Source organism: Phasianus colchicus, chromosome 6 (genome assembly GCF_987193195.1).
Source record: "Phasianus colchicus chromosome 6, bPhaCol1.hap1.1, whole genome shotgun sequence".
Taxonomy (NCBI): Eukaryota; Metazoa; Chordata; class Aves; order Galliformes; family Phasianidae; genus Phasianus; species Phasianus colchicus.
The window spans coordinates 20,231,052-20,239,891 of NC_143441.1; the positions used below are offsets into that span (position 1 = coordinate 20,231,052).

At 40.1% G+C, this 8,840-nt stretch overlaps 1 long non-coding RNA gene across 1 annotated transcript; it reads right to left on the minus strand.

Moving 5' to 3' along the window:
• Positions 1–5,352: 5,352 nt before the first annotated feature.
• LOC149917478 (uncharacterized) lies at positions 5,353–8,505 on the minus strand. Its single transcript, XR_016467464.1, has 4 exons — positions 8,463–8,505; positions 6,719–6,886; positions 6,375–6,638; positions 5,353–6,280 (listed from the first exon to the last, which is right to left on the minus strand). It is a non-coding gene; the product is annotated as an uncharacterized LOC149917478 (long non-coding RNA).
• Between the last annotated feature and the right edge of the window lie 335 nt (positions 8,506–8,840).

Genomic DNA, 8,840 nt, shown 5'->3' on the forward strand with positions numbered 1-8,840 from the left:
ACGCGACTTCCTGTGACTTGCTCCTGCAATGTTGTGGAAACTGCGATGGCACCAGACTGACACATACCAGAGTGTTGCAATAGCACTTCCAAGAGGCTTGACTGCACATCCCACAGGCAATCTGATTGGGGTTATTTTCCTTGTGTTTGTGCTTCCCAGAAATGCGTGTCAGCTGCTGAGAGAGGAAGGCACGTGGTCACTGCTGGTGCAAGGGCTGTGGCTGGCACTCTGAAGCCAAGGAATTTGCTGCCAAGCACTGCTCTGGAGGCAGAGTGCTGTGACCTCGCAGTGAGTGTAAGGCCTTCCTGCAAACTGAGCAAATCTGTGCTACTTTTGTCACTCTCTTCTTTTTCTGGAGGAATTAATGTGCTTACCAGATGGCTATAACAGAGCTTACCAAGCAGCACACAAACACCATGCTGTCAAAATATCTAGCTGCCATTTTAGACACAATCTTACTGACATTAGTAAAATATGTATTTAGGCAGACTGGACTAAAAGCTCCCATTTTAAGGTAAATTCCATTTGTTTCTCTGATTTTGCACTAGCGACTTAGCTCCATAAAAAGTTACCAAATTGAGGAAAAGCATCTTGCTGCATCATGGGTATCTCTGATAAGGTGCGTCTCTCAAAATCTCAGTGAATAGAAATAAATCCCTGGCTTCCCCTGCTTCTAGATCTAGATTCAAGGTGCATTAAGTAGACTTCAGGAAGAGAGATGTTCAGTGCACATATACACATATATAATCATAAAATAATCCATAGCTTTTCACAAACAGTAGAGAATCCATTCTTTCCCTTGCTTGCTTCCATTCTTATTATTGCACATCATTTTTCTCCAACCTAAATGAATCTATGATTCTGTGAGTCCTGTGCCTCTTGGGTCTACTGATACAAGGAATTTTTATCCCACATTCAAATTCAGAATTAGGATTGGAATCCAGACGCACTGTGCTACAGGCTTTTCTCTTCAGAATGGACCTTAAATTCACAATATGATTTGGTGGCAGGGTTCCTGCTTCTGCAATGGATTGAGCAGAGTGTGAGGACACTGTTTAATAAAACCATTCCCCAGTCTGTTGACTCCTAGGATTCTCCTAGTAACTCTTGAGTTTGCACTGATCTAACAAGGTACTGCCACAATTGCTGCTTTGGTTCACTCATTCCCTCCTCAGTGTGCTGCTGTGATTTTGGCCAGTCGTTCTCCAAATGCATGGTTCTGCAACTGGCCCGCCTATGGCTCTCCTATCTACTTAGAGCCTCCAAGAAGGCTACAAACAAAACCAGACCAGATTCTGCAGCACAATGCAGGCGAAGTGTTCAGCTAAGTGAAATACAGGGGCTGCATTGCACCATGCAAAATGAAATCAAGAAATTCAAGGAGTTGCAGATATTGGATATAGAAGTGCCAACCTGGTTGTCTAGTCACTAATCAGTGTTTTCAAACCTGAGCCTTCCTGCTTACTGCTTCCTTCTTTAAATCCAGTTTAAATCTCAGGTAGCCTGTACCCTGAAGGTCTCCTGCTTATCCGAGTAGTACAAATGTGATTTTTGTGCTATTCAAAAGCACCATTTTACATTCTCTTCTATTCCATCTCCTAAATATGCAGAAGACTACAAGTGACACAGAATTGCTGCATGGCTACAAAGAACTCCCTTCTCACCTGCTTTTCATTGGCTGTTACAGTGCCAAACTGGGGAGGAGTATTTAGAACAAAAATAAACACTGAACATGCAGTTTAAAAGTAAGCCTTTAGTAAACTCATACAGGAGGAGAGACTGAGTTTTGGCAATTGTCCTGGAAGAGTGACTTATACTAACTGAAGTCAGCATAACATATGAATTTTGCACTGTCACCATAAGACAGCCAAGCTGCTGGTTTGGTCTTTCTGACAGATCAGTGACAGTGCAAAGCAGCAGCCAAATGGGAGGCTAGGATCCTTCCCTTCCAACATTCTCACATTAATTATTTGGCTCCATCATATTCTTACGTGGATTATTACATGTATTTGTCAAAGGAGAAAGCAGATATTTTACTGCTCACCTGAACCTTCTTGAACATCTGAGAAGAAATTCATTTTACAAGGAATTATAGCAGCTATTTATGCAAAAATGTGTGCCTTCAAACTTCCTTCCACCTGTGACACCATTAGCTTTCTGTGATGACGTGAAAGTAAGTGATTTGCTTTAAAAAAAATACCAGAAATCCTACCTCACGTATGATTATGCTATGAGATTACAGTCAGAAATTGTCTAAATCAGTTTACCTCTTGTAAGCATTCATCCGTGTTATCTGCATACTACTACTCCAGGAGAGAGGTAAAAATGTGGACTAATGGTTCTGCAGCACTGCTGTGTGCTCCTGCTGTCTTATCAATCACACCATGCAGGGTTGTACGTCTCTGGATCTTAGTCAGGAGGAATCCAGCAGAGCAAGTTGCCTTTGCTGTCAAATTCTTTTAATATCAGCTAATTACCCAATAGGCATTAATTTTCAAAAGCAGATTTTCATGAAATAAGGGGTCAGCAAAACCTATCTGTAAGAAACTTGATCAGGAAGTGGTGTCTTTTTAAGTGCTCAGGTGTGACTGAGGTTCCAACATTCTGATTCCCAGCCTCACTTTCTAAAAGCTGTGCTGCTGCAGTCCTGGCACAAGCTTCGCTTCTAAGTATTTTCCCTGTGATCTATGCAGAGCAATTAGCATTAAGTCCATGGTGAAGGATGTGGCTGACTTGCATGAAATATCTTTGCAGAGCAGTTTGTGCAACATCCGTGTCAGGAAATCAGGATGTACCGAAAAATTAAATTGTAATTACTTGTGTTTGGTGAATGGGCTGCTCGTTATTGATTCTTGCCTTAAAAAGAACTCTCAGAGCCAACAATGCTTATCGAACAGCCAGCATCATCTTCACATTAATCTCTTCCACTAATCCAGATGCAGGAGCAAACTGAACCTTTTTCTCAGATTTTAGCTATGCTGCAATTCAACTAGACTTTTCCTGCACTGTCTTTCTTGAAGATTAAGAAAAGACATATAAAGTGAACAGTTTAAGCTCATCATCTTCTTAAGGTTAAGAAACATCTTTAGGTGTAACCACCACGTTTCTTCTGTTGCAGCCTTGACAGTCCAAACTAATACTACAGTATATGTGGAAACACAGGACAGATCTGTTACAACAAGTGCTGAACCTGAATTAATCTAGGGATTAACCATGGTCTTTGCCTAATCTGTTTGGGCCTACAGAGCAATCTATAAAGAAAAAAAACACTGTGAGAGAAGTTTTTGTAATACTGTTTGTCCTTTGTATGAATAAGGTTCCATCTGTAACATTTTGTAAAACTGTGAAGACTTTCAGAAAATTAGAGTTGTAGGTAAGTGAAGGAGTTTTCCTTGGGATCTCTCTTTGCCCTACTGAGTCAAGAGAGGAATCCTGAATCTTGTTTTCTCACTTAAGTATCTGCTTGTATTGGGCAGGACACAGCTGGTACTTCCTGGTGTAGACATTTCACATGGACAAGAAAATCAGAATGGATTTCTCTTCAGGATCAAGAGATACTTTAAGAATTAATAAAACTTGTCACTTTCTTCTTCTGGTTTAGAGTTTTAAATAATGAATCATTTAAAGAGCACCACCAGAAAGTCTGTGACTCTCTTTGTCTGGATTATTTCTCTCTTGCTTCAGGTCCAAGTGGACTGAGTACCTCACCACAAACCCTGACTTCAAATAAGCAGCATCCCTTATTTTCTACTACCAATTTTGTGCAAGCATTGTGGAGCTACATCCATCTATGGACTATCTTTTCCCATACCCTAAGCTGAGAAAATATTGGTTTGTCTACAGGGTCAGGTATCCCATTGCAGTATTACATTGCTAAAATCCTTATAAAGATATGAATGAACTTCGGAAAAAAGAAATTATTCCTTTTCTGCTGAAAAAATCTAGAGTCAGAAGACAAAGGCCTTAAGAAAGGACATTGTCTATTCTTCATCTGCATAGCATCTGAAGCCAAACACTATTTCTTTCATTTGCTAGAAGTTCTGAACAGTCAGAAGAACTGTCATGTTTAGATGAATCTGTGTTCAGGCTTTTTTTTCCTCCTTTACTTTGAAAATGTCAAAATGATGGAGCTTGTTTCACTGTACGGAGTGAATACTGATTTGAAACCAACATGCACTGCTAAGTATTTTAGTATTACTAAGTTATAAGGCTTCCCCTGGGAAAATTTTTCTAACTAAAGTATTTCTCAGTATTCTTCCCACAGTCTCAGTATCTGGAGAACAGGTTGGCAGGGTGTTGCATACCCATAAGAAGAGACCCCTGACCTTAATAGCTTGAAGTCTTCATATACTTCGCTTTTTTTTTTTTCTTCCCCCTCCCCTTTTCTTTTTTTCTTTTTTAAAATGCTTATTTAAAATTCAGAATCAGCACGGAAAAACAGCTTTAGGTACATATTTGGGAGCTGAGCAACCCCAGAGTGCCAAAGATTTGAGGACACAAATGCAAGCCTTTAATTTGGGCATCTCTGGAAACTGTAATATACTGTTTCTGATCTTGCCTTTTGAAAGTGTGTTTATGAAAACTTTGTTTCTCCTTCAGTTATGCCAGGAGGACACATTATCTGCTTCCTGCCATAAGTCATCAGAAACTTTCTTTTCTCTGCTGCATCACTGTGAAAGTAAGAACAACTTAAAGGAGTGAAAGCAATTTGTTCTGCAGGAGATATTAGATAAAGGATGCCTCAAGGATTCTTCATACCATGTAAAGATGGTGATAATGCTGAATGACATGATACATCATTGTGCAAAGCAAAGTAAAAATCAGCAGCAAAAAAAAAGAAATCCTCTCATCTCAGACCTGTGATACATTTTCCTTCCTGTATAATCAAGTGATGCTGTCTGTGGCAGCAGCTCTGTTGGCTTGGCTGAGATGGCATGAAACATTAGAAGGCCTAGTTCAGAAGATCTGTGAGCCATAGAGGGCAGGTCTGAGGCATCTGTACTTGCCTACGTCTTTTGAAAGCACAACACGGAGAAAAATGCTTTATAGACTCCTTGCTTGGGCTTCACTAGGGATCTGGAGACCCCTGTCATTGCCAATTTCTAAAGCCGCGGGTATTAAGAATCAAAGCAAGAGATTAAATGAGATTGCAGCAATGCAGCTAATGTACTGCTCATATGGCAACAGCAAAGTTCATTAACTGTGGTGATGCTTGAAATATTGCTGAACACACTGTTAAGCACTTCATTTCCAAAGGAAATCTTAGAAGCATGAGACCTCTACTCTGAAAACTATCTCAAAATTTGGAATATAAAATCCTGAGAGTTACCATTTGCATTGACCGGTGGGGTTCTTATTTTCATCCTCTCATAACATGAGAAAAATTGCTCATATTTTCCAAATTGCTACTAAATACCTAGCAAAAGCACAGGATCTTATAAAATTAGTTGAAGCAATGCATCTTGTGCCAGAAGCATGATAAATTACCTTCCTCCTTCATTAGCCCATATTGAAAGTTCTGTTTCATGGCAGAAGCTCTTTTGTTCTCATTCTGGATCTCGACTCAGGTGTGTGCTGATGTATTTGCGCTCAGTTTGAGCTGGGCCATGTAAGAAGGACAATTAATGGAATGGAGAGAGCCTGAACCACACCTGCCCTGGGGAGGTTTCAGCTGGATCCCAAAGGCTCACAACTCATACAAAGTCAGTGCTGCACACTGAACCATTTTCCTTGCGGGAACCAGAGGTTTTTTGGAACTTAGTCTCATTTGGATGCTGAAGGTGTGAATTTTCCCCTGTTCTCTTACTGTCTGCTGAAAACAGGGCTTTTTCACATTCAGACAGTTTTTTTGTGGTGTGAAGAGGTCTAAATCAGCAATGTCACCTCCATTAGCAGAATAAATCAGAATGTGTCCTGAGGTGAGCAATGTTATGTACAAAGAAGTCAGATGAATAATAAATACATTGAGTTTTCAGTGTGACTGAAAATAGATGAAGTCTTGAAAGTTTTACTAAATAATGGTGGTGTTGGGCATGGATTAACCAAACCCAACTTTCTCATGACTGTTTTGAGCATATACTCTGCTCCTTTTAAACACTTGTTTTAATTTCCTCTCAGTTTTCGGGAAGGAAATTAAGTTCTTCTGGTTCCCTCCAAGGAATAAATGGCAAAAATTATTCTAGTTTCCTTACACTGAGCAAGAACTGAAACAGCAATCCCTTCTTCTCATTCCTCTTGGCCAAGGCAGCTTTATCATGTGAAAGGTTGGGAAAGATAAACCCTACAAAACAAAGAGAACACCTCTAAGCCCCTACACAGCAATTCTTTCACAGTTCACAGCATAAAGATGACATTTCAGAAGAAAAGCACTATACCTCAGACACTGACTATCAAGGAAGCGCACAAAAAGCCTTTGAGTTAACATCTGTGTAGCAGAGGCCAGATAACAGCAGTGTCCCTCTGGAGGGGCTCACTTGCACCTTGTGTCCTTTTCCCCCCCACCACAGTGTCCCCACGGCTGCACTTGGCTCCAAACTGCTGCAGGTTGATTCAAGAGGTCCAGAACAATCCCAGATCAGGCTGTGTGTGCACTTCAAACTTAGATGACATGTCTCAGAGGGTTGTTTTTTTTGTTTTTCCTGGAAAACAGATGACAGCCTGAACAAAAAGGTTATTACAACCTTGGAATCCTTTGTACTAATTTCCCATTGCTAATTACCTATTCTCAGTGATAGCCTCTTTCCTGCAACTCATCTCACACACATCCTTTAGATATTTCTGTTTTCAGTTTCTTCTTTATCTTTTCTTTGCTGGCAATTATCCCACAATATTGGCACAATGCCTTCCAGGTCTCCTGTATCATCTCTTCAGAAATGATTGAGTGATTCTATTTTTTAAAGAAAGAGGCATTTTAACTTTCTAAAGCAAGATTTCACAGCACACTGTATCCTGTTACATTCTGCTGGGGTAGTGGGTGATTCATTTAATGATGTGTGATTACAGATTTTCCCTTCTCCTGAGTACTGAAGTAGAATACTTCATCTCAGAAAGCCAGCCTTTTCTAAACTGCTAGCAAAATAAATCCCTTATGAGAAACATATAACATGTGCAGCCTCCAAGGTTAGCACGGAAAATAATGAAAAATAACCAGATACTGCAGTTTTATCACATTTGTCCCCAAGGCTCCTGACACACCACGCCAAGTTGGAGAGCAGAGCCCAGTGATGACAGAATCTCAGGCAGGTAGAATGAAGCCTTAGAGGGCATTTAGCAGAAAGAAGCCACCATAGCAGCATCCTTCAGATCCTTGAAGGTAACTGACACTATTAGCTTTGCCATGAGCATTTTGACTAATTTCAGAAGTTGGCTCATTCACGTGAGTTGCAGTTAGATAGAGATAAAAAGGCTCAATAGCAAAGTATCGCCTTCAGGGGAAGTTACATATCCTGACTGGGATGAAGTAGGCTTCTCTAGATCTCACGTAGCCTGGACATATCCAATTTTATCTCCCTATTTGTTGCTGCCCATCTCTGAGCTGCTTTGCTGCCAGACTTTGCCATTCTGCACAATTAGGTGAGCGTAGAGCAATCTAGAGCTGCTTCAAACTACGGTTGTGTGTATTGGGGCAGGAAGGATTGCATATCAGTAGGTTCATGAGACAAGATAATACAGAATATATGTGTGTGTATGAATAGCTATTTTGATTACTATCTACAGCATTGTGTTTTGTTTCATTTTGTTTTCTTTAAGATTCAGGTTTTCTAGCTCGCTCAGCCTGCAGGGGGCATTAAAAGAATTCAGTGGACACAGAACAATTTTCTTACTGTTAGTATTGACAGCAACCCTTAAGAGAAGTATTTCATCATTACATTAATAAGCTGAAGAATGCATTTTATTAAAAGACAGGAAAAAAAAATGCTATTTCTCTGCATCTTTTCTGATTCTTCCAGCTGCTTAAGAAAGAGAGGATTTTAAAGCACATCCGTCCTCTGAAGTCTTGTTATCAGAAGACAGTTTGAGAGAAGGCCAGGGGAAAGGGAGCTTATAAACATTTCACTCACCCATGAAAATGTTTTAAAAGTTTTAAAGGTTTATAGAAATAAGGCAAGCTATTTCAGAAATTCCTGGATTTTCTTTAAATTGAAATAGGCGGCCTGTTAGTATTATTAACTAGGTGAAACCTTACTTGAAGAGTTGTGTTGCATGTATAACAGAGTGCACTGACAGTAGCACTTACATTTGGTTACTGTATTAGGAACACAAATACAGTGAATTCGAGTAGGAACAGATAAACAAAATTCAGCCCTATGCTTTCTTCTGTGTTAGTATTTGTACAATCAACAAAAATACAATTAACAAAGTGGAACAAAGTGGCGTGGGCTAAGTTGGTATTTGACAGGTTGTATAACTGGAAGGACTATCACAGCAGAAAAGAATAATGAAAAATAAATGAAAATACTCACCCATATCCTAGTCTTGCTGAAAACTCCAAGGGGAGCAATCTCCAGAAAGAGACCCTTCCCCAGTGGCAGTCAGCCCTTAAATGGGGTCTAGGAGAGGTGCAGCCAGGTTCCACCTCTTCTGATCACACAGCTGAATTGCCTTCACCTGTGCTCCCATGGCTGACTCAGTGCTTGCCTCAGGTGATCCATCAGTGGTTCAGGTCGTGATCAACAGTTCCCATACAGTATTGTATCACACTTCCTACCATTTCTTGCCTTGTAGCTCTCTATTTGAATTTCTTGCTTTGGACTTTTTCTTCTGAATGAATTGTGGCTCTCCATGGTTGCTACAGAGAGGATATTGATGCAAATCTTAAATATAATGATTTTAAATATTTT